This window comes from Henckelia pumila, chromosome 3 (genome assembly GCF_033568475.1).
Source record: "Henckelia pumila isolate YLH828 chromosome 3, ASM3356847v2, whole genome shotgun sequence".
Classification (NCBI taxonomy): Eukaryota; Viridiplantae; Streptophyta; class Magnoliopsida; order Lamiales; family Gesneriaceae; genus Henckelia; species Henckelia pumila.
The window spans coordinates 101,941,377-101,965,803 of NC_133122.1; the positions used below are offsets into that span (position 1 = coordinate 101,941,377).

General features: G+C 34.0%; 1 non-coding gene across 1 annotated transcript; it reads right to left on the reverse strand.

The window, feature by feature from the left end:
• Positions 1-2,216: 2,216 nt before the first annotated feature.
• Positions 2,217-2,327, reverse strand: LOC140894056 (small nucleolar RNA R71). Its single transcript, XR_012153609.1, has one exon. It is a non-coding gene; the product is annotated as a small nucleolar RNA R71 (small nucleolar RNA).
• Between the last annotated feature and the right edge of the window lie 22,100 nt (positions 2,328-24,427).

Below are 24,427 nucleotides of genomic sequence, written 5' to 3' on the forward strand. Positions count from 1 at the left end.
AAAAGGCATCTTCAACTTTGTAGAAGACAAGAAATTCCAAAAACTTCATTAAGATGATCAAAATAATCAAACATCAAAATGGAGACAGATTTACTATTACTATGACCAGATTGGAGTAAAAATATCATAAGTATTTCATATTTTATCCAAAAGGGGTGAATGAGTTGTCAAAACACATCTACAGACAAAGGGCTACGTGTTATATGTTTTGTGCAGAAGCAAAATCGGAAGTCTAAGGCATCAAACATGCCAATTAAAGTTGGGTCAATGTATTGACATTCAAGGAGACAAGCACCCACCAACTTTACTATTCCATATTTAATGAGTCTTGGACTCTTGCTCTCATTTGACCTATAAATAGATGTGTTGTATAAGCTTTGTAGTGTGCAAGAGTGTAGAGAATTCCTCATTTGTAAAATAAATATTGTGTGTGTGAGAATAAAAGTTTGAGTGTGCAAGTTTCTCAAGTTCAAGTATGAAATTTCTTTTATCTTTATTCTTGAGTTTCATGTTCATGGAAAGCTAAATCTTTTTATGTCAAGGTGAAAAGGTTTCATTGTTGGTCAAGTAAGATTGTTTATATTTTGTATATTCTTTTCTTTTCTATTTTTATTTTTACTAATTGATCTTTATTTGTAGGTATAATTTTGGATGATTTGTTGTTATCTATTTACATCAAATGCTTGGTACCTTGAATGTGGTTACCTTGATTTGTTGTCAAATATGATACAATAAATACTACAATAATTATATACTATAAATATATGTATCTATTTATAATAAAATCATATATATTATTTAGACGATAGCGTGACACTGTCGGTTGTTCTAAATAATATATTGTGATTTGAACTAACATTTACTTTCTCGCATCTAACTTTTACTTTATCGCAACTAACATTTACTTTTCCGAAACTAACATTTACTTTCTCGCATATAACATTTATTTTTCCGCAATTAACATTTACTTTATCGCATCTAACATAAAGTCATATATTTTATTTAGACGATAGCGTGGCTCTGCCGGTTGTTCTAAATGAAATATTGTGATTTGATCTAACATTTACTTTTATGTCAATTTATATTTATGCATTTATATATATATTATGGGTACCATGTATTAAATATCGTTTAATCTGATATTAATATAGTGGGAACTATATTATATGATATACTTGTTTAAATATTTAATTGTTCTTTTTATGTTTATATTTATTCATCTATATATATATTATGGGTACCATGTATTAAATATCGTTTAATCTGATATTAATATAGTGGAAACTATATTATATGATATACTTGTTTAAATATTTCATTGTTATTTTATGTTTATTCTTATTTTAGTTTGTTTTATTTATTTTTATTAAGCAATCTTAAATAAACCAACAATGAACCTTTGAAACCTTGACAATTTTATAATTTGTGTATTTAAAGTTTTATAATAATATTTTCATCTATAATATATCATTTCTAAAATTAAACTTACAACATCCTCTCCGTGGATCGATCTCGTACTCACGAGTATATTACTTGCAGACAACCTACACTTGGGTGAATTACAATTTAAGTTGTAGCAAGTTTTTGGCGCCGTTGCCGGGGAGGTATAAATTAAGTTTAATTTTATGTTATTTCTGTAAATAGTATGTTGTTTTTAATTGTATGATTGTTTGGAGTCGTAAACAAAGTGGTAGACTTGTTCGAGTAACTGAAAATATTTTAAACATGGACGATAATTCTAATAATCAAGATGATAATAATAATAATAATAATAATAATAATAATAATAATAATAATAATAATAATAATAATAATAATAATAATAATAATAATAATAATAATCATCATCAAGAACATGAACAACCAAGAACACTTAGGCACCATATGAATCCAATAAAAACTAGTACACCATCTTGTTTAGTTTTTCCTCCTGATGCATCTTATTTCAATTTTAAGCCACAAGTCATTCAACTTTTACCAAATTTTCATGGCTTAGATTCTGAAAATCCATATTTGCATTTAAGAGAATTTGAGGAGGTTTGCAACACTTATAATGATCAAAATTGTAGCATGGATACTGTTCGATTAAAGCTTTTCCCTTTTTCCTTAAAAGATAAAGCTAAAACATGGTTGCAAAATTTGAGATCAAGTTCAATAAGATCATGGGAAGAAATGCAACAACAATTTCTGAAAAAGTTTTTTCCTTCCCATAGAACAAACTCTTTTAAAAGACAAATTACAACTTTTTCTCAAAAACAAGGGGAAACATTTTATCAATGTTGGGATAGATATAAAGAGTTACTTAATACATGCCCACATCATGGTTTTGAAATATGGAGGATAGTTTCTCACTTTTATGAAGGTTTAATACCTAAAGATAGGCAAATGATAGAATTCATGTGTAATGGAACTTTTGAAGATAAAAACCCAAATGAAGCTATAGAATATTTGGAGTCATTAGCAGAAAATGCTCAAAATTGGGATAATATAGGCTCAATTGAACCACCAAGTAAAACCAATAATTCAACAAATGGGAGTGGTATTTATCATCTTAAAGATGATGTAGATGTTCAAGCTAAACTTGCATCTTTAGCAAGAAAAATAGAGTCATTAGAAATGAAAAAGAGTGATCAATTAAAAAGTTTTCAAGAATTTGTTTGTCATATATGTGACACACATGATCACCTTACAAAAAATTGTCCTACTTTGCCTTCATTTAAAGAATGTCTCCATGAACAAGCCAATTATGTTAACAATTTTAAAAAACAAACATTAGATCCTTTTTCACAAACATATAATCCTGGTTGGAGAAATCATCCTAATTTTAGTTGGAGGAACGATAATAATGCACAACCTTCACAACAACCTTTTCACAATAACCAAAGTCATCAAGGTTATGCTCCTTATATCCCACCTCCAAGAAAACATTTTGAAGATGAAATTCATGCATACATTCAAAAGCAAGAATCTATCAATATTCAAAACATTCAATCTATGAATGATTTGAAAGAAACTCTTGCAAAATTTGCATCTGCACTTAATATTCATGAAAAAGGAAAATTTCCATCTCAACCACAACCCAATCCTAAAAATCAAAATCAAGAAAAAATTGATCAAGTAAAATCTGTTATTACTCTTATAAGTGGTAAAATAGTTAATGATCCATATAGTGATGAAAACAAAGATCAGTCAAACTCAAAGAGTAAGGATGAAAATCTTGATACTTTCGAGAAAGATGATACTTTGAGTCCTAAGATTAAGAAAGTTGATGATACATTATCTGAAATAATATGTGAGTCAAATAAACATGTTCCTTTCCCTCATGCATTAGTTAATAATAAAAAACAAAAAAATGATTCTGATATTTATGAAGTTTTTAAACAAGTAAAAATAAATATTCCATTATTAGATGCTATTAAACAAGTGCCTTCTTATGCAAAGTTTTTAAAAGATTTATGTACTGTGAAAAGACAATTGCATGTAAAGAAGAAAGCATTCTTAACGGAGCAAGTAAGCTCTATTATTCAAAATAATTCTACCTTGAAATATAAAGATCCCGGTTGTCCAACAATTTCATGTATTATTGGAAAAAATAAAATTAAAAAAGCTTTGTTAGATTTGGGAGCAAGTGTGAATTTAATTCCTTATTCAGTTTATTGAAAGCTTAAGTTGGGAGATTTAAAACCTACATCTGTTACTCTTTTACTAGCCGATAGGTCAATCAAAATACCTAGAGGTATTGTAGAAGATGTATTAGTTCAAGTTGATAAATTCATATATCCCGTGAATTTTATTGTCTTGGATACACAACCAATAGAAGTACATAACGAAATTCCAGTAATATTGGGACGTCCATTTCTAGCAACTTCAAATGCTTTAATTAATTGTCGAAATGGAATAATGAAATTGTCTTTTGGAAATATGACTTTAGAACTTAATGTGTTCAATTTATGTAAACAACCAAGTATTAATGAAGATGAAGATGATAATGCAATAGAAACAATCGTGGAAGAAAATATACACCAAGAAAACTTAAATCAACAATCTGAAGTTTGTTTAGTGGAAAGTTTTGATTCAAAAAATGTTTTTAAATCAAAGTTATTTGAAGAAATTAATGAACTTGAAGAAGTAAAAGAAAATGATCATCCAAAACTTGAATTAAAACCCTTACCAATAGAACTAAAATATGCTTTCCTTGGTGAAAATCAAACATATACTATTGTAATATCTTCTACCCTCTTACCAAAACAAGAAGAAGATTTAATAACACTACTTAAAAAACACAAAAATGCAATTGGATGGACTTTGCAAGATATAAAAGGTATAAATCCTTTAATCTGCACACATAGAATTCACTTGGAAGAAAATGCTAAAACATATCAACAACCACAAAGAAGATTAAATCCACACATGAAAAAAGTTGTTAAAAATGAAGTTTTAAAACTATTAGATGCCGGAATTATTTATCCAATCTCGGATAGTAAATGGGTAAGTCCAACACAAGTAGTACCAAAAAAATCAGGCATCATTGTTATAAAAAATGAAAAGGGAGAATTATTACAAGCTAGGATTCCATCTAGTTGGCGTATGTGCATTGATTATAGAAAATTAAATTATGCAACTAGAAAAGATCACTTTCCGTTACCATTTTAGATCAAATTTTAGAGAAAGTGGCAGGTAATCCTTATTATTGTTTTCTTGATGGGTATTCGGGGTATTATCAAATACCAATATCATTAGAAGATCAAGAAAAAACTACTTTCACTTGTCCGTTCGGAACTTTTGCTTTTAAAAGAATGCCATTTGGTTTATGTAATGCCCCGGCTACTTTTCAAAGATGCATGCTAAGTATTTTTAGTGACATGATTGAAGAATTTGTGGAAGTTTTTATGGATGATATAACTGTTTTTGGAAACTCATTTGAAAACTGTCTTAAAAATTTGGAAGAAGTTTTAAAAAGATGTGAAGAAAAAAATCTTGTTTTAAATTGGGAAAAATGTCACTACATGGTTAAATCCGGAATTGTGTTAGGACATGTCATATCTGAAAAAGGAATTGAAGTTGATAAAGCTAAGGTTGATGTTATTGCTAATTTACCATCACCAAACACGATCAATGAAATTCGATCACTTTTGGGTCATGCAGGATTTTATAGAAGATTTATAAAAATTTTTAGCATAATATTGAAACCAGTTTCAAATCTTTTAACAAAAGATGCACAATTTGAATGGACTGAAGAATGTGAAACTTCTTTTAAAAAGATAATTAATCTTTTAACTACATCACCTATTTTACAACCTCCTGATTGGTCTTTACCATTTGAATTAATGTGTGATGCAAGTGACTATGCTGTAGGAGCCGTGTTAGGACAAAGAAAAGAAGGTAAACCTTATGTGATCTATTATGCAAGTAGAACCTTAAATAGTGCTCAAATCAATTATTCAACAACTGAAAAAGAATTACTTTCAGCAGTGTTTGCATTAGATAAATTTCGATCCTATTTAATTGGTTCTACTAATATTGTTTACACTGATCATTCTGCCATAAAATATTTATCAAATAAACAAGATGCTAAGCCGAGATTAATAAAATGGATTTTGTTGTTACAAGAATTTGATCTTGTAATAAAAGATAAAAAAGGAAAAGAAAATGTAGTAGCCGATCATTTATCAAGAATAATTTCTGAATCATCTCAAAATGAAATACCAATAAATGAAAATTTTCCGGATGATCAACTATTTTATGCTACTACTATGCCTTGGTTTGCTAATATTGTAAATTTTCTTGTGACAAATAAAATGCCTTCACATTGGAGTTCACAAGATAAAAATAAATTCTTGAAAGAGGTCAAAAAATTTTATTGGGATGATCCTTATTTGTTTAAGTATTGTCCTGATCAAATTTTTCGACGATGCATACCCGACAATGAGGTAAGTAGTGTCATTAAATTTTGTCATTCTGAGGCATGTGGAGGTCATTTTTCGTCAAAGAAAACAGCTTCAAAAATCTTTCAATGTGGATTTTATTGGCCTTCTTTATTCAAAGATACACATTAATTTTGCAAATCTTGTGAAAATTGTCAGAAACTGGGTTCAATTTCAAAACGAAACATGATGCCTTTAAATCCAATCATGATTATTGAAATATTTGAAAGTTGGAGAATAGATTTTATGGGTCCATTTCCATTATCTTTTGGATTCACTTATATTTTAGTGGATGTCGATTATGTTTCAAAATGGATTGAAGCAATTGCATGTAGAACTAATGATCATAAAGTTGTGATAAAAGTTTTGAAAGAAAATATTTTTAGTCGATTTGGAATACCTAAAGCTATAATAAGTGATGGGGGAAGTCATTTTATAAATAAATCATTTTCTTCGTTGTTAAGAAAATATGGTATTACACATAAAGTTTCTACTCCATATCACCCTCAAACGAATGGTCAGGTTGAACTTGCAAATAAAGAAATAAAACAAATTTTGGAAAAAACAGTCAATTGAAATCGAAAAGATTGGTCTTTAAGATTAAGTGATGCATTATGGGCATATAGAACTGCATTTAAAACATCATTGGGGATGTCACCATATAGATTAGTTTTTGGAAAGCATTGTTATCTACCTGTTGAAATTGAACATAAAGCTTATTGGGCAATTAAAGCGTTTAATACTAATTTAGATGATGCATCTAAATTAAGAAAATTGCAATTAAATGAACTAGAAGAATTAAGAAATGATGCATATGAAAATGCAAAGATTTATAAAGATAAAACAAAAGCATTTCATGATAAAAATATTATGAGAAAATATTTTGAAATCGGACAAAAAGTTTTACTTTATAATTCTCGCTTGCATTTGTTTCCAGGAAAACTTAGATCGCGATGGTCTGGACCATTTATTGTTAAATTTGTATATCCTCATGGTGCTGTTGATGTTGAAAATCCTAAAAATAATAATGTATTTAAAGTTAATGGGCAAAGAATTAAACCGTTTATAGAAAATGAAGTTCTTAATGAAGAGTTTATGCCTTTATATGATACAACTTAATTGTTACTTATATTTTTATTTTATTTTTGCAGAATTGAGTTCACTTCCCGGTTAAGTGGCGGATAACGGTACTCCGTGACTACTTTCAGTCGGTTTTATTTCAATTTCCCAAAATAATTGAATATATATATATATAAATATATATTATGGATGAAGCTATCAAAAAACTTGGTAAATATTTTCCATCTGTTTCTAAAAAAGTTCTGAGAATGATTTATGAAGGCAGATGTGAAAGATTGAGAATGCTTATGCAAAAAGGAATCCCGGAGGATATTCGTCTTATAATTGAAGCCAAGGTTCGATTAGGTGGTGAAGTTCCAAAATTTTTACTTGTTCGAAATATGTTTGGACTAGGTAAAAGTACCTATGCGAAGAAAAGAAGGGCTAAAAGGTTAGATGTTTGTCATAATTGTGCCAGATGGACTTGTAATAGACAATGCAGATCTTTGGGATATGTTTCCACAAATAGAGAAGATAAAATTGATTTCATTAAGAATGGGCTGAGTAAAGAGTCATTAGATGATATCTCATTGACTCTTGAGACGCATTCTAGTGAAGATGTTCAAGGTCAACTTTTCCGTTTATGGAAACTATTCCAAGCGCAGCGTCATGGTAATGGTCTTGGGAATCTGACTAAAAAAGACCCTATTTGCCAATTTATAAGAAAATTGGATGGTAAGCCAACCCTCGACTCATAAATATTGAAGGAACAATGTGAGCCACAATCACATCACTGTTTATACGCATGCATGTTATTATTATATATTATTTTTTTTTTTACTATTTTCATCATTTTTTTCACATCTGTATTCCTATTTCTGTCTTATTCCTTGTTTTCCTTATAAAATCACTCAACTCTCTCTATATTTTTGAAAAAAAAAAAAACATGACAGGATCTTCTTCACAAAAATTGAAAAATATTTGTGTCTTTTGTGGTTCTAATACTGGAAAGAATGAAATATTTGTTGATGCAGCAATTAATCTTGGAAAAAAGTTAGCAGAGAGAAAAATTCACTTGGTTTACGGAGGAGGCAATATTGGGTTAATGGGATCTATTTCAACAGCAGCTCATCTTGGAGGTAGTCAGGTTTTGGGTATTATTCCTACAGTTTTTGTTGAAGGAAATATTACAGGTGTTACGGTTGGGGAAGAGTTGAAAGTTTCATCAATGTACGAGAGAATAACTAAAATGATAGAAAATTATGATGCTTTTATTGCCTTACCTGGTGGTTTTGGTACTTTAGAAGAAATTTTTCATGTTGTTTCTTGGGCACAACTTAATATCCATAATAAACCTGTTGGCTTGTTGAATATCAATAACTATTATGATGGTTTGTTGACTTTTCTTGATGTAGCCGTGGAACAAAATTTTATTTCAGAAAATTCACGAAGGATGCTCATCTCTGCTTCGAATGAAGACCAATTAATTGATGATCTCCAAGCTTTTGTTCATCAACCTGATTCGGCTATAACAAAGATCAATTGGTCTCAACCAACCAGTAAGAAAGGAAAACTGGATCATTGATTCAACATGTCACGAAATAGTTTGTGTTTGTTCCTCATCTTCAATAAATTCCAGGTGATATCTCTTTCATCATGTATTCTTTATTTTTCTTTAAAAAAAATGTCATATTCAGGTTTGGGGGAAGGTTTATTTTAAAAAAAAAAAATTAAAATTTTAAAAAAAATATTTTTCTATAATAATATTTATTTTTCTTTTTCAATGGCAGAGTAAGGAGTCAAAAACTTCTGACACGCATTAGTTTTTATTTATCATCTTATCACAATAGATTAGATTTTAATATTCCGTATATATTTAAATTGCAAACTACTAAGAAAATGAAGTCTTTTTATATAGATGTTTATTTATTCTTCTTTTTATCAATTTAATAGAAAATATATAATTGATGGGATATAAGTTATAAATAATATATAATTGTGTGTTTTCAAATATCATATTTTCTAAAACTTTTACGAGTATATAATTAAAGTGATATTGATTGAATGAATAATAACATGTATAATTGAGGGAATTAATTTGTAAAAGTACAATATTTACTCACATAAATTTTGTGAGTGAGGGGTGAGAATTGAGAAAACAACTTATAAGCTTTTATTGATTATTAAGAAATGGTTGATTAATAGATTAAACCCATTTTGAAAAAATAAAAAAAAAATAAAAATGAAAATTGGCTGCAAAGTTGTTTGAAGTTTGATTGTAAAGATGTAGAGTATTAATATCCCTGCTATAATTATTAATGTAATAGATTTACCTCATAAAAAAATAAAATAATAAATAAACTTTGAAAAAAAAATGTTACATTTTCAAAGTTTATTGGAGGTATTTGATTATGTAAAAACAATTTTGCAGCCAAGCAAAAAAAAAAAAAAAAAACAAAAAAAATATGGGTTTATTCTTTGTAAATCATCCTATCTTATTTTCAATATTAGGTTATTTGATTGTCTGCTTTACTAGCCATTTTCAAAGAGTGTATAATTTTCTTCCAACTCCATGAGTGAAAAACAGTTATATATGAAATACTTTAACCCGAGAGAATATGGAGTTGAGACTTTTACATTAATATTCCTGATGATATACATGTTATGAAAATGATTTCTATTATCCTTTTAATTATATTATTCTCAAAGTTTTTAGAAAATATTTATGTAAAAAAAAATTATATATATTTAATATTTTGATATTGTGTGAACTATATATGTATAGCCCATCCAATTACATATTAATATATTGGTTGATAATGAGATTTATAAATAAACATATGATCTCCTCACAAGTGTGTTTTTAAAATTTCAAAGTTTGCATATTTGAATATATATATATTAAGGAATAAAAATCTAACTTGTGATTTTATGATATTTTATTACTAAGGGACTAGAAATTAGCCGGTTTGGGGGTGTGATGAAACTTAAAATTTGTAATTATTTATATGTTAAAAAGTGTGTTTTAAAATTGAAGTTTAATTAAAATTATGAAGTTGTATTATTTTAGTGTTATGTGTTTATATTTAAATGTTTTACTAAAATGTTGTATTTTACGGTTTGCGCAGGTTTGGTAAAAATAAAATTACTCAAGTTATAGAGATCATAATGGAGTAATCTCAAAATCTGTAGAATCACAAAAGAGGCATTTTCAACTTTGTAGAAGACAAGAAATTCCAAAAACTTCATTAAGATTATCAAAATAATCAAACATCAAAATAGAGACAGATTTACTTTTACTATGACCATCTTGGAGTAAAAATATCATAAGTATTTCATATTTTATCCAAAAGGGGTGAATGAGTTGTCGAAACACATATACAGACAAAGGGCTACGTGTTATATGTTTTGTGCAGAAGCAAAATCGGAATTCTAAGGCATCAAACATGCCAATTAAAGTTGGGTCAATGTATTGACATTCAAGGAGACAAGCACCCACCAACTTTACTATTCCATATTTAATGAGTCTTGGACTCTTGCTCTCATTTGACCTATAAATAGATGTGTTGTATAAGCTTTGTAGTGTGCAAGAGTGTAGAGAATTCCTCATTTGTAAAATAAATATTGTGTGTGTGAGAATAAAAGTTTGAGTGTGCAAGTTTCTCAAGTTCAAGTATGAAATTTCTTTTATCTTTATTCTTGAGTTTCATGTTCATGGAAAGCTAAATCTTTTTATGTCAAGGTTAAAAGGTTTCATTGTTGGTCAAGTAAGATTGTTTATATTTTGTATATTCTTTTCTTTTCAATTTTTATTTTTACTAATTGATCTTTATTTGTAGGTATAATTTTGGATGATTTGTTGTTATCTATTTACATCAAATGCTTGGTACCTTGAATGTGGTTACCTTGATTTGTTGTCAAATATGATACCATAAATACTAAAATAATTATATACTATAAATATATGTATCTATTTATAATAAAGTCATATATATTATTTAGACGATAGCGTGACACTGTCGGTTGTTCTAAATAATATATTGTGATTTGAACTAACATTTACTTTCTCGCATCTAACTTTTACTTTATCGCAACTAACATTTACTTTTCCGCAACTAACATTTACTTTCTCGCATATAACATTTATTTTTCCGCAACTAACATTTACTTTATCGCATCTAACATAAAGTCATATATTTTATTTAGACGATAGCGTGGCTCTGCCGGTTGTTCTAAATGAAATATTGTGATTTGATCTAACATTTACTTTTATGTCAATTTATATTTATGCATTTATATATATATTCTGGGTACCATGTATTAAATATCGTTTAATCTGATATTAATATAGTGGAAACTATATTACATGATATACTTGTTTAAATATTTAATTGTTCTTTTTATGTTTATATTTATTCAACTATATATATATTATGGGTACCATGTATTAAATATCGTTTAATCTGATATTAATATAGTGAAAACTATATTATATGATATACTTGTTTAAATATTTCATTGTTCTTTTATGTTTATTCTTATTTTAGTTTCTTTTATTTATTTTTATTAAGCAATCTTAAATAAACCAACAATGAACCTTTGAAATCTTGACAATTTTATAATTTGTGTATTTAAAGTTTTATAATAATATTTTCATCTATAATATATCATTGCTAAAATTAAACTTACAACATCCTCTCCGTGGATCGATCTCGTACTCACGAGTATATTACTTGCAGACAACCTACACTTGGGTGAATTACAATTTAAGTTATAGCACGCATCCTGCTTTCGAGCTCCGAAGTGGCTTCTTCAGTGCCTCGGCGCTGCCACTGAACTAAAAACAGAGGAATGACTTTATTCCGAAAAACCTTATCCTTATGAACCAGGATACGAATAGGTTTCTCAACATAGGTCAAATCTTTATCCACCTGAACCTCAGACCGCTATAGAATATGAGATGGATCTGCCACATACCGTCGCAAAAGAGATACGTGGAACACGTTGTGAATACTGGACAGCTACATTGGCAAAGTCAGACGATAAGCCAAATCGCCAATGCTCTGCAAGATCTCAAACGGACCGATAAATCTGGGAGACAACTTGCCCTTAAGGCCAAATCTGAGAATCCTGCGGAAAGGTGACACTCTCAGAAACACTTTCTTCCCAACATCAAACTGCAGAGGCCTACGCTTAGTGTTAGCATTGAAAGAGTGGGTGCCCGGTGAGCCAATTTGTGGCTAAGGGCTTTTATGACTCTATGTATAAACAATATTTTGTTTAATATAATTTACACTTTTATAATGGCGTTTACTTTATCTTTTATCATATTATTATGTCGTGACATACTATAAGATGTTTAGATGAAGATCTTGAATATACTATAGTGTATGTAAGATGTGGTGGCACATGGGGATGGCTATCATGAAACACATCTTATAGTCACTGTATATTCTAAAAAGTTCCTAGTCGATTGAGCCGTCCGTTAATAAGGATAAGGATCGCTCGAGATTGAGACTAGCATTTGCGATGCCGAGTACCACGTTTCATTGGTATGGAACATAGAGATGTTCAAAGCATGCAAATGGATATTCATACGATGAATGATCGAACTACCCTATCCGAACTTTCCAAGTGGTTATCACTTATCGAGTGGATAAAGTCTGCGGTTTTGGTTGTACACCATTAGTCCTTACTACTTGAAACATCATTGAGACTCTATATGCTAGTACTGTACTTTGACTCATTTACCGACTCTATTGGGGTCATCAGGTGTCGGGATTGGGTACAGTTACGACACATATAGGAGTCGATGCTTTGTTGTCAAGGATTCACCACATACTTGCTAGTGTGGATATCCTATGCAATCTGAGGAGATATTAGTGTGACGAATCTCTGGCCAGAGTACATGATGTGTTTTAAGAAATGGTTTCTTAGTAGCACATGCGATGTCACTATTTGATCTTCAAGATGCATTGCATAGTTATCGAATCTCGAACGACTCTCGATTTACCAATGGTTGTTGATTCGATCGGGATATATGGATGAAGGGACCGTACTGTACGCTAACCAAAATCTATTGGTTCTTGCAGGCACTATCAGTGATACCTAGGGAATCATAGGGCGATGTTGCTAGGCGCTCTTACCATGATTCGATGGGCAAGTCGGAAATTGTTGTTCCGAGTCACAAGGAGTTGTGAGCCCACAGCTAGCTGTATCCCTGAACCATTGAGGGTCACACAAGTAATGGATTTTTAACCCCCGTTGAGATAGTTAAATTTAAAGAGTTAAATTTAGTGAATAAAGAAGTGGGAGTTCTTATATCAGAGTAGAAGAGTAAGATTTCCTAAAATGACATAGGGATGAGCATTTTTGGAAATCACTGAATTCGGATTCAGAAAATTTATCTTGACTTTAAAAGATGCAGAAATGGTTTCTGTGCACATTGGTGAAATTGGTTTATCAATCTGAGTCACGATGAATTTTATATTAATTTCTGAACATGCGGGCTTTGCTTGTCAGGCTTGAACTTATGACTAATGGGCCCTAAGCTGTTAGCAGCCCACATTATAAATAAGTTATTGCAGTACAGAAATTACACAACAGAGGCATAATTTTCGATAAACACTAGGGTTTTCTCTCTAGTGGCCGCCGCCCCTCTCCTCTCTCTGTCAGAAAATCCAGCCTGTGAATTTTGAATTTGCAGTCTAGTTTAACGGATCAAATTCGTTAATTCTCTTCGTAGAAACTTCTGATAGATTTTCTAGTGCAATCTATCAGAGGGATTAAACTTCTGTTCGTGGACCTGATTGAAGAATTGTTCGTCCATCAGTTCCTGGGATATACAACAAGAGCAGAGTTATCTGTTGGTGTCCATAATCTCGTTTCGAGATTCAAGGTAAAAATTTAATTGTTATTTAATTTTTACACGCATGATATGGAATCGTTCCATATAAAATTTTAAAACTTCCGCTGCACCGGGTATCAATTCTGATTGATCTGAGAACACCGTTTTCCAACAGTGGTATTAGAGCCAGGTTGCTCAGATCAAGCGATTAAATTAATCGATTGTACAAAATTTTTAAGCCTCGGTTTTTTGAAACAAAACAAATTTTTAAAATTAAATTTTTGACGGGCAAAACACGGGCAGCGATTGGATCGCTGCCCAGGGCAGCGATAGTCGCTGCCCAAGGGGCATCGACGGGCTGCCCGGGATCGTCCTGGGCGGCCCGTGAAAATTAATTTTTTATTTTTAATTAAAATTTTAATATGTTAAAATTCTATTTTTGGTCCGATCGAAAATTGTTTTTGATTGGTCCACGAGGCGTCGGATCGAATTGTTCGAGTGCGAAAATTTTAAAATTGATTTTTGGATAAATTTGAATTTTTGGAAAATTTATAGATTTTATCCGTTAAATCAGATTTTATGAAATTAATTATTTTTGGTACAATTGATGATAAGATATGATCTTATGGAAATATTGAGTAAAATATGATTTTATGTATAAAATTGGATTTTATATGTAAAATATGATTTTATTTGATAAAAAGATAAAATATGATTTTGTATGTAAAATAAGATTTTATATATGGAATATGATTTTATCCTTTTTAATTTAATTGTCATTGCATGTTATCCAATAAATTAATTTTGAATTAAATATTATTGGATAAGGATGATCGATTGCCATGACCAATTTTGTAGGTGTATGTTAGGGAATTTACATTTTGTTTTTATTGTTGTTGGATTTATTAATGGGCCTGGTTTATGGCCCAATATGAATTGTCATATGTAATAAAAGTGGGCCTGGTTTATGGCCCGTTCCCACCCCTTAAAATGTATCCCCTACTTGTCATAGTTATTTATTGTAAATACATTATACTTAGTGGGAGATGAAGATTTGAAGACGGAGGTGGGCCCAGCAGACAATAAAGACTGAAGAAATGTAAATTGGAAGCACAATGTAATAGGATTGCATTGCATACTTGCATATCACCTAGGATTGGACTTAAACTCGTGATTGGCAACCACGGGTCGATTAGTAATGGAATCGATCATCCTAAAATATAATATATGATATTATCGTTGTATGCATGTTTAGACTAAATTGTATGAATCCCGCAAGCATACAAATTTTAAATGATGAGACAAATTTTCAAAATTAAAATCCCTCATTTTAAATATGATTTAAAATTGATATCAAGATAAATAAAGGGAATTTAAATATTGTTTAAATGTTCCTACCTTTCATCAACGATCAATGTATGAGATGCTACCCGCGGATACGGTCCGGCTCATATTATTGGGGGGGCCCGTTCGTCGGAAAAGCTGTACATTGGATCGACACATGTTGTAAGTTGGGTGGAACTCCCATGGGATTTGCTCATATTATTGGGGATCCACATGGCGACCGTCCATCACAACTTAATATTGATGGGTCATCTTGACGTGTCACAATAAACAACGTCATATTATTGGACCCTTATTGGACATGAGGTAAAAACGTGGAGGTTTCTTTGGAAGCAATTGGGCTCTACCTTTTGAAAATTATGGTTGGCTGATATTATTCGGGACTATAGTTTATCAATTGGACTCCATGTTCCCACTAAAAAAAATGTTTCTCGTTTACACTAGAGGGTAGTGAAATCGTTAAAATAGTGGGAGTGAGATTCATAAAATAAATTTTGCCTATTTTATGTCTTAGTAAATTAATTAAACAATCACTGATTATTGTCTGTTTCTTTTCAGTATTTCATTAAGATGAATTCGCGCAATCCACTATTCTCTATTCTCGAACAAAATAAACTGACTGGCGCAAACTATACGGAATGGTTCTGTAAGTTGAAGATTGTCTTGACCTCGGAGAAGATGCTCTACGTGTTAGAAAAATCTCCTCCGAAGGAAGCACCAGCTGATATAAGTCCGGAAGAGTTGGCCAAACTTGATAAATGGTGGGACCATGATATCAAGGCCAAATGCTATATGAAAGCTTCGATGTCTGATGAACTCCAGAGGCGATTTGAGGATACCGTGAATGCTGCTGACATTCACGTGCAACTCAAGGAACTTTTTGGGGCTCAATCGAGAGCTGAAAGGTTCGCTACTGTAAAAGAGCTAATGACGTGTCGCATGCGTGAAGGGACTTCGGTCCGTGATCACGGGGTACGCGTGATTTGGCTCATTCAGAAGTTGGTAACGCTTGATTTGGTATTGGAGCATGAAATCAATTTGGACTTATTACTTCTCTCTCTTCCTTCATCGTTTGACGGTTTTGTGGTGAATTTCAATATGAACAAGATAGAGGCCTCCCTTGAAGAGATGGTCAATATGCTTGTAACTTATGAAGCCACTTTAAAGAAGGATAAACCGGTTCTCATGGTGGGCTCCTCTTCTTCTGCTAAGAAGGGGCCAAGTACAAAGGGTAAGAAACGTTCTGCCCCATCCAAGAAAACCGGACCCGAGAAGAAGAACAAGACAAAGGCTTGAAACATGGAAAAGTCCAAGGATATTTGCCATCACTGCAAGGAACCCGGTCATTGGAAACGTAACTGCAAGGAATATCTAGAGCAGTTGCGAATTGTAAAGGGTATGTTTTATATTGAAATAAATGTTTCACTTAATACTACTTCTTGGATATTGGATACCGGATGTGGATCTCACATTTGCAATGATTTGCAGGTGATGACAAGAAGTCGCAAGCTTAGAATGGGTGAGACCCAGCTGAGGCTCGAAAATGGTTCTAGAGTTGAAGCCAAAGCTGTGGGAGACGTTTATTTAATTTTGCAGAACGATTTTAAGTTACTTTTGAGAGATGTTTTATTTGTTCCAGACTTGATTAAAAACATTATTTCTGTTTCTATGCTTGATAGAGATGGTTTTTCTTGCAATTTTGTGAATGAGATTTGCAATATTTACAAGAATGAATGTTTGATTGGAAATGGACAACTTGAAAACAATCTATATAACTTAAAATTAAAAGATGTTCCAATAAATTATGTTGATAAACCGGTAACAACAAACAAAAGGAAAATCGATAGTCAAAACCCGGCAAACCTTTGGCATGCTAGGCTAGGTCATATTTCCTCAAGGAGGATGAACAAGCTAGTGGGAGAGGGCATGTTTGATTTGTCTGATATTAACTCTCTACCTACTTGTGAATCCTGCCTGAAAGGAAAAATGACTAAATCTCCATTCAAGGGGAAACCTGAGTGTAGTCAAAATCTGTTGGATTTGATCCATACAGATGTTTGTGGTCCATTTAGAATTAGTACTCAATTTGGCCACACCTACTTCATTACCTTTAATGATGATTATTCAAGATATGGGTATTTATATTTAATAAAATATAAGTCTGAAGCATTTGAAAAGTTCAAAGAATTCAAGGCTGAAGTAGAAAACAAGCTAGGAAAAAGTATTAAAGCACTTCGATCGGATCGAGGTGGAGAATACTTAAGTACCGAGTTTTTGGACTATCTGAAAGAGAATGGGATTCTCTCTCAGTGGACTCCTCCTATGACACCTCAGCTGAATGGTGTATCGGAGCGTCATAATCGAACTTTGTTGGACATGGTTAGATCCATGATGAGTTTCACTGAGCTTCCACCTTCGTTTTGGGGCTACGCGCTTGAAACGGCGGTGTTGTTGTTGAACAACGTCCATACTAAAGCAGTGAACAAAACACCATACGAGTTATGGAATGGCAAAGCTCCTAAGTATTCGTACTTGAGGATTTGGGGATGTCCTGCTTACGTGAAGCAGACAGTGGGAGATAAGTTGGATAGTCGATCCACCTTATGTTATTTTGTAGGGTATCCGAAGAATTCAATCGGATATTATTTCTATCATCCTACTGAAACAAAAGTGTTTGTTTCAAGGAATGCCACCTTCTTGGAGAAGGAGTTCTTATTGGATAAGAAAGGCGAGATGATGGAACTCGAAGAAATTCGAGAAGAACCCGAAATACAAAATAATGATCCCATACCTCAAGAATCTTCAAAGGACACGCCTATACCTAGAAGATCCGAGAGGACTTCTAGACCTCCTATTCGATATGGTCTTCTTCTTGAAGGGGATCAATGAACCCGACGTTGGATGTGATCCAAGAAACTTCAAGGAAGCAATTTCTGATGCGGATTCAAATTTATGGCTTGAAGCTATGCAGTCAGAAATAGATTCGATGCATACAAATCAAGTTTGGTCTTTAGTAGATCCTCCCGATGGAATTGTTCCAATAGGGTGTAAATGGATCTACAAGAGAAAGATTGGGCCTGATGGTAAGGTATTGACCTACAAGGCACGATTGGTGGCAAAAGGTTATACTTAAAGACAAGGAGTTGACTATGATGAAACCTTTTCACCAGTTGCAATGTTCAAGTCCATAAGAATCCTTTTTGCCATAGCTGCTTGGTATGACTATGAGATATGGCAAATGGATGTGAAGACTGCATTTCTTAATGGAAACATTAAGGAAGAGATCTATATGACGCAGCCTGAGGGATACACATCCATGGGAAGCGAGCATAAGGTATGCAAGCTTCAGAGATCAATCTATGGTCTCAAAAAAGCATCAAGAAGTTGGAACCAGAAATTTGATGAAACAATAAAGGATTTTGGTTTCATCAAGAACCCGGAGGAACCGTGCGTGTACAAGAAAGTAGTTAAGGATGCTGTGACATTCTTAGTACTTTATGTTGATGACATCTTACTCATTGGGAATGATGTAGGGATGTTGCAGTCAACAAAGATATGGTTATCAGGTAGATTCTCGATGAAGGATTTGGGTGAGGCATCCTATATTCTAGGGATACAGATCTATAGAGATAGATCTAAGAGAATGATAGGACTCACTCAAGCAACCTACATCGACACAATATTGAAAAGGTTTTCAATGGATGGGTCCAAGAGAGGACATCTACCTATGTGTCATGGAGTTTCTCTATCCAAGTCCATGTGTCCCAAGATTGATTAAGAGATAGAGAAAATGACACATGTACCATATGCGTCAGCCATAGGTAGTATCATGTATGGGATGATATCTACCAGACCGGATGTAGCATTTTCTCTGAGTGTCACGCGCAGATATCAAGCCAATCCCGGTCAAATGCATTGGAAAGCCGTGAAGGACATTCTTAAGTACTTACGAAGGACTAAGAATATGTTCATGGTATATGGAGGAAGAGAACTGAAATTGGAAGGCTATACCGACTCTAGCTTCCAAAGTGACGTGGATGACTCGAAGTCAACCTCTGGATTTGTGTTCATGCTCAACGGCGGTGATGTCTCTTGGAAGAGTTCCAAGCAGGACACCACAGCGGATTCCACCACTGAGGCAGAAAACATTGCGGCATCAGCTGCTGCTAAAGAGGCCGTTTGGATGAGGAATTTCGTCCAAGAGTTGGGCGTCATTCCTGAAGTTGTTGGTCCAGTCCCGGTGTACTGTGACAACACGGGTGCCGTTGCTCAGGCAAAGATACCAAGGTCTCATCAAAGATCCAAACACGTACTGAGGAAATACCACATCATCCGGGAGATCGTGGAAAGAGGAGACATCACTGTCGAGAGAGTGGCCTTTGCAGACAATATCGCTGATCCACTTACTAAGCCCTTGCCAGGACCATTATTTGACAAACATCGCGAAGCAATGGGACTGCGTAGTATGACTAGTTGGCTTTAGGGCAAGTGGGAGATTGAAAGAGTGGGTGCCCGGTGAGCCAACATGTGGCTAAGGGCTTTTATGACTCTATGTATAAACAATCTTTTGTTTAATATAATTTACACTTTTATAATGGCGTTTACTTTATCTTTTATCATATTATTATGTTGTGACATACTATAAGATGTTTAGATGAAGACCTTGAATATACTATATTGTATGTAAGATGTGGTGGCACATGGGGATGGCTATCATGAAACACATCTTATAGTCACTGTATATTCTAAACAGTTCCTAGTCGATTGAGCCGTCCGTTAATAAGGATAAGGATCGCTCGAGATTGATACTAGCATTTGCGATGCCGAGTACCACGTTTCAATGGTATGGAACATAGATATGTTCAAAGCATGCAAATGGATATTCATACGATGAATGATCGAACTACCCTATCCGGACTTTCCAAGTGGTTATCACTTATCGAGTGGATAAAGTCCGCGGTTTTGGTTGTACACCATTAGTCCTTACTACTTGAAACATCATTGAGACTCTATATGCTAGTACTGTACTTTGACTCGTTTACCGACTCTATTGGGGTCATCAGGTGTTGGGATTGGGTACAGTTACGACACATATAGGAGTCGATGCTTTGTTGTCAAGGATTCACCACATACTTGCTAGTGTGGATATCCTATGCAATCTGAGGAGATATTAGTGTGACGAATCTCTGGCCAGAGTACATGATGTGTTTTAAGAAATGGTTTTTTAGTAGCACATGCGATGTCACTATTTGATCTTCAAGAGGCATTGCATAGTTATCGAATCTCGAACGACTCTCGATTTACCAATGGTTGTTGATTCGATCGGGATATATGGATGAAGGGACCGTACTGTACGCTAACCAAAATCTATTGGTTATTGCAGGCACTATCAGTGATACCTAGGGAATCATGGGGCGATATTGCTAGGCGCTCATACCATGATTCGATGGGCAAGTCGGAAATTGTTGTTCCGAGTCACAAGGAGTTGTGAGCCCACGGCTAGCTGTATCCCTGAACCATTTGTTGGAGAACGGCGATCAGATCAATCAGAATTGATACCCGGTGCAGCGGAAGTTTAAAAATTTTATATGGAACGATTCCATAATGGGTATCAAAACTTTACGATTAAATTGTGTGTGTAAAAATTAAATAACAATTATAAATTTTTACCTTCAATCTCGAATCGAGATTATGGACACCAACTGATTGCTCTGCTCTTGTTGTATCTCCCTGGAACTGATGGACGAACTGTTCTTCAATCAGGTCCACGAACAGAGATTTAATCCCTCTGATAGATTGCAATAGAAAATCTATCAGAAGTTTCTACGAAGAGAATTAACGAATTTGATCCGTTAAACCAGACTGTAATTCAAAATTCACAGGCTGGATTTTTCCCGAGCAGAGGGGAGGGGGGGCGGCCACTTCAGAGAAAATCAGCTAGGTTTTCGAAAATTGTGACCCTGTTGTATAATTTTTGTACTGCAATAACTTATTTATAATGTGGGCTGCTAACAGCTTAGGGCCCATTAGTCATAAGTTCAAGCCTGACAAGCAAAGCCCGCATGTTCAGAAATTAATATAAAATTCATCGTGACTCTGATTGATAAACCGATTTCACCAATGTGCACAGAAACCATTTCTGCACCTTTTAAAGTCAAGATAAATTTTTCTGAATCCGAATTCAGTGATTTCCAAAAATACCCATCCCTATGTCATTTTAGGAAATCTTACTCCTCTACTCTTAAATAAGAAGTCCCACTTCTTTGTTCATTAAATTTAACTCTTTAAATTTAACTATCTCAACGGGGATTAAAAATCCATTATTCTGTGTGGCCCTCAATGGTTCAGGGATACAGCTAGCCGTGGGCTCACAACTCCTTGTGACTCGGAACAACAATTTTTGACTTGCCCATCGAATCATGGTAAGAGCGCCTAGCAACATCGCCCCATGATTCCCTAGGTATCACTGATAGTACCTACAAGAACCCATAGATTTTGGTTAGCGTACAGTACGGTCCCTTCATCCATATATCCCGATCGAATCAACAACCATTGGTAAATCGAGAGTCGTTCGAGATTCGAAAACTATGCAATACATCTTGAAGATCAAATAGTGACATCACATGTGCTACTAAGAAACCATTTCTTAAAACACATCATGTACTCTGGCCAGAGATTCGTCACACTAATATCTCCTCAGATCGCATAGGATATTCACACTCGCAAGTATGTGGTGAATCCTTGACAACAAAGCATCGACTCCTATATGTGTTGTAACTGTACCCAATCCCGACACCTGATGACCCCAATAGAGTCGGTAAACGAGTCAAAGCACAGTACTAGCATATAGAGTCTCAATGATGTTTCAAGTAGTAAGGACTAATGGTGTACAACCAAAACCGCGGACTTTATCCACTCGATAAGTGATAACCACTTGGAAAGTCCGGATAGGGTAGTTCGATCATTCATCGTATGAATATCCATTTGCATGCTTTGAACATCTCTATGTTCCTTACCAATGAAACGTGGTACTCTGCATCGCAAATGCTAGTCTCAAACTCGAGCGATCCTTATCCTTATTATCGGACGGCTCAATCGACTAGGAACAGTTTAGAATATACAGTGACTATAAGATGTGTTTCATGATAGTCATCCCCATGTGCTACCACATCTTACATACACTATAGTATATTCAAGGTCTTTATCAAAACAACAATAGTATATCACAATATAACAATATGAAGAAAGTTAAAGTCATTGCCATTAATAAAAGTGTAAATTATATTAAACAAAAGATTGTTTATACAAAGAGTCATCAAAGCCCTTAGCCACAAGTTGGCTCACCGGGCACCCACTCTTTCACCATTGAGGGTCACACAAGTAATGGGTTTTTAATCCCCGTTGAGATAGTTAAATTTAAAGAGTTAAATTTAGTGAATAAAGAAGTGGGACTTCTTATATCAGAGTAGAAGAGTAAGATTTCCTAAAATGACATAGGGATGAGCATTTTTGGAAATCACTGAATTCGGATTCAGAAAATTTATCTTGACTTTAAAAGATGAAGAAATGGTTTCTGTGCACATTGGTGAAATTGGTTTATCAATCTGAGTCACGATGAATTTAATATTAATTTCTGAACATGCGGGCTTTTCTTGTCAGGCTTGAACTTATGACTAATGGGCCCTAAGCTGTTAGCAGCCCACATTATAAATAAGTTATTGCAGTACAGAAATTACACAACAGAGGCATAATTTTCGAAAAACACTAGGGTTTTCTCTCTAGTGGCCGCCGCCCCTCTCCTCTCTCTGTCAGAAAATCCAGCCTGTGAATTATGAATTTGCAGTCTGGTTTAACGGATCAAATTCGTTAATTCTCTTCGTAGAAACTTCTGATAGATTTTCTAGTGCAATCTATCAGAGGGATTAAACTTCTGTTCGTGGACCTGATTGAAGAATTGTTCGTCCATCAGTTCCTGGGATATACAACAAGAGCAGAGTAATCTGTTGGTGTCCATAATCTCGTTTCGAGATTCAAGGTAAAAATTTAATTGTTATTATATTTTTACACGCACAATTTAATCGTAAAGTTTTGATACCCATGATATGGAATCGTTCCATATAAAATTTTAAAACTTCCGCTGCACCGGGTATCAATTCTGATTGATCTGAGAACACCGTTTTCCAACAAGCATAGCTGTCCTGACGATCCTGTGCAGTTTAATCCGTTTCTTGATCTGATCAACAACATCTACTGCCTGCTGGATAAAATTTGGTCCCTCAGCCTGTCTCTCCTACACTTCTTCCCAGAACAGTGGAGTACGACGATGTTGCCCGTACAATACCTCAAAAGGTGCCATCCCAATGCTAGTATGATAGCTGTTGTTGTACGCGAACTCAATCAATGGCAAATGATCCTGCCAGGCTGTACCAAAGTCCATTTGTCTCCGGATGATAGGCAGTACTCAAGCTGAGAGTAGTGCCCATCGCACGCTGAACAATCCCCCAAAACCTAGAAGTGAACCTGGGGTCTCGATCGCTGACAATGCTCACAGGCACTCCATGAAGTCGAACGATCTCCTGAACATACAAACGGGCCCTATGATCCACGGTGTACTCTCGGCTATAGGCAATGAAATGCGCTGGCTTGGTGAGTCGGTCCACCACAACCCAGATAGTATCACAATTCCTCGAAGACATTGTCAAATGGATCACAAAATCCATCGTGATAAACTTCCATTTCCACTCCGGAATAGGCAGACTGTGAAGCAAGCCTCCAGGTCGTCGGTGCTCTGTCTTGATCTGCTGACATACCAAACATCTCGAAACATACTGATACACGCTGCGTTTCATCCCTTTCCACCAAAACCGAGTACGTAGATCCTTTTACATCTTGTTGCTCCCCGGATGAATACTTAACTTGGTGCGATGTGCCTGAGACAAGATCTCCTCTCTCAACTCTTCATCCTGCGGAATCACAAGTCTACCAGTCAAACACAGAAAACCATTTGACTGATAGTGAAATCCAGACGTACTACCTTCATTGGTTAGACGAGCCAAACGCTGGGTCTTTGAATCCAACATCTGAGCATCTCGAATTCGTGAATACAAAGCTGGCTCGGATAATATCGCAAACATCTGGATACTCTGCATACCTTTCTTGTGCTTGAAAGTATACCCTGAAGAACAACAATCACTGATCGCACTAGCCATAGAGCAAGTCCGAAGTGCGGAAAGTCGCACCTTGCGACTCAAGG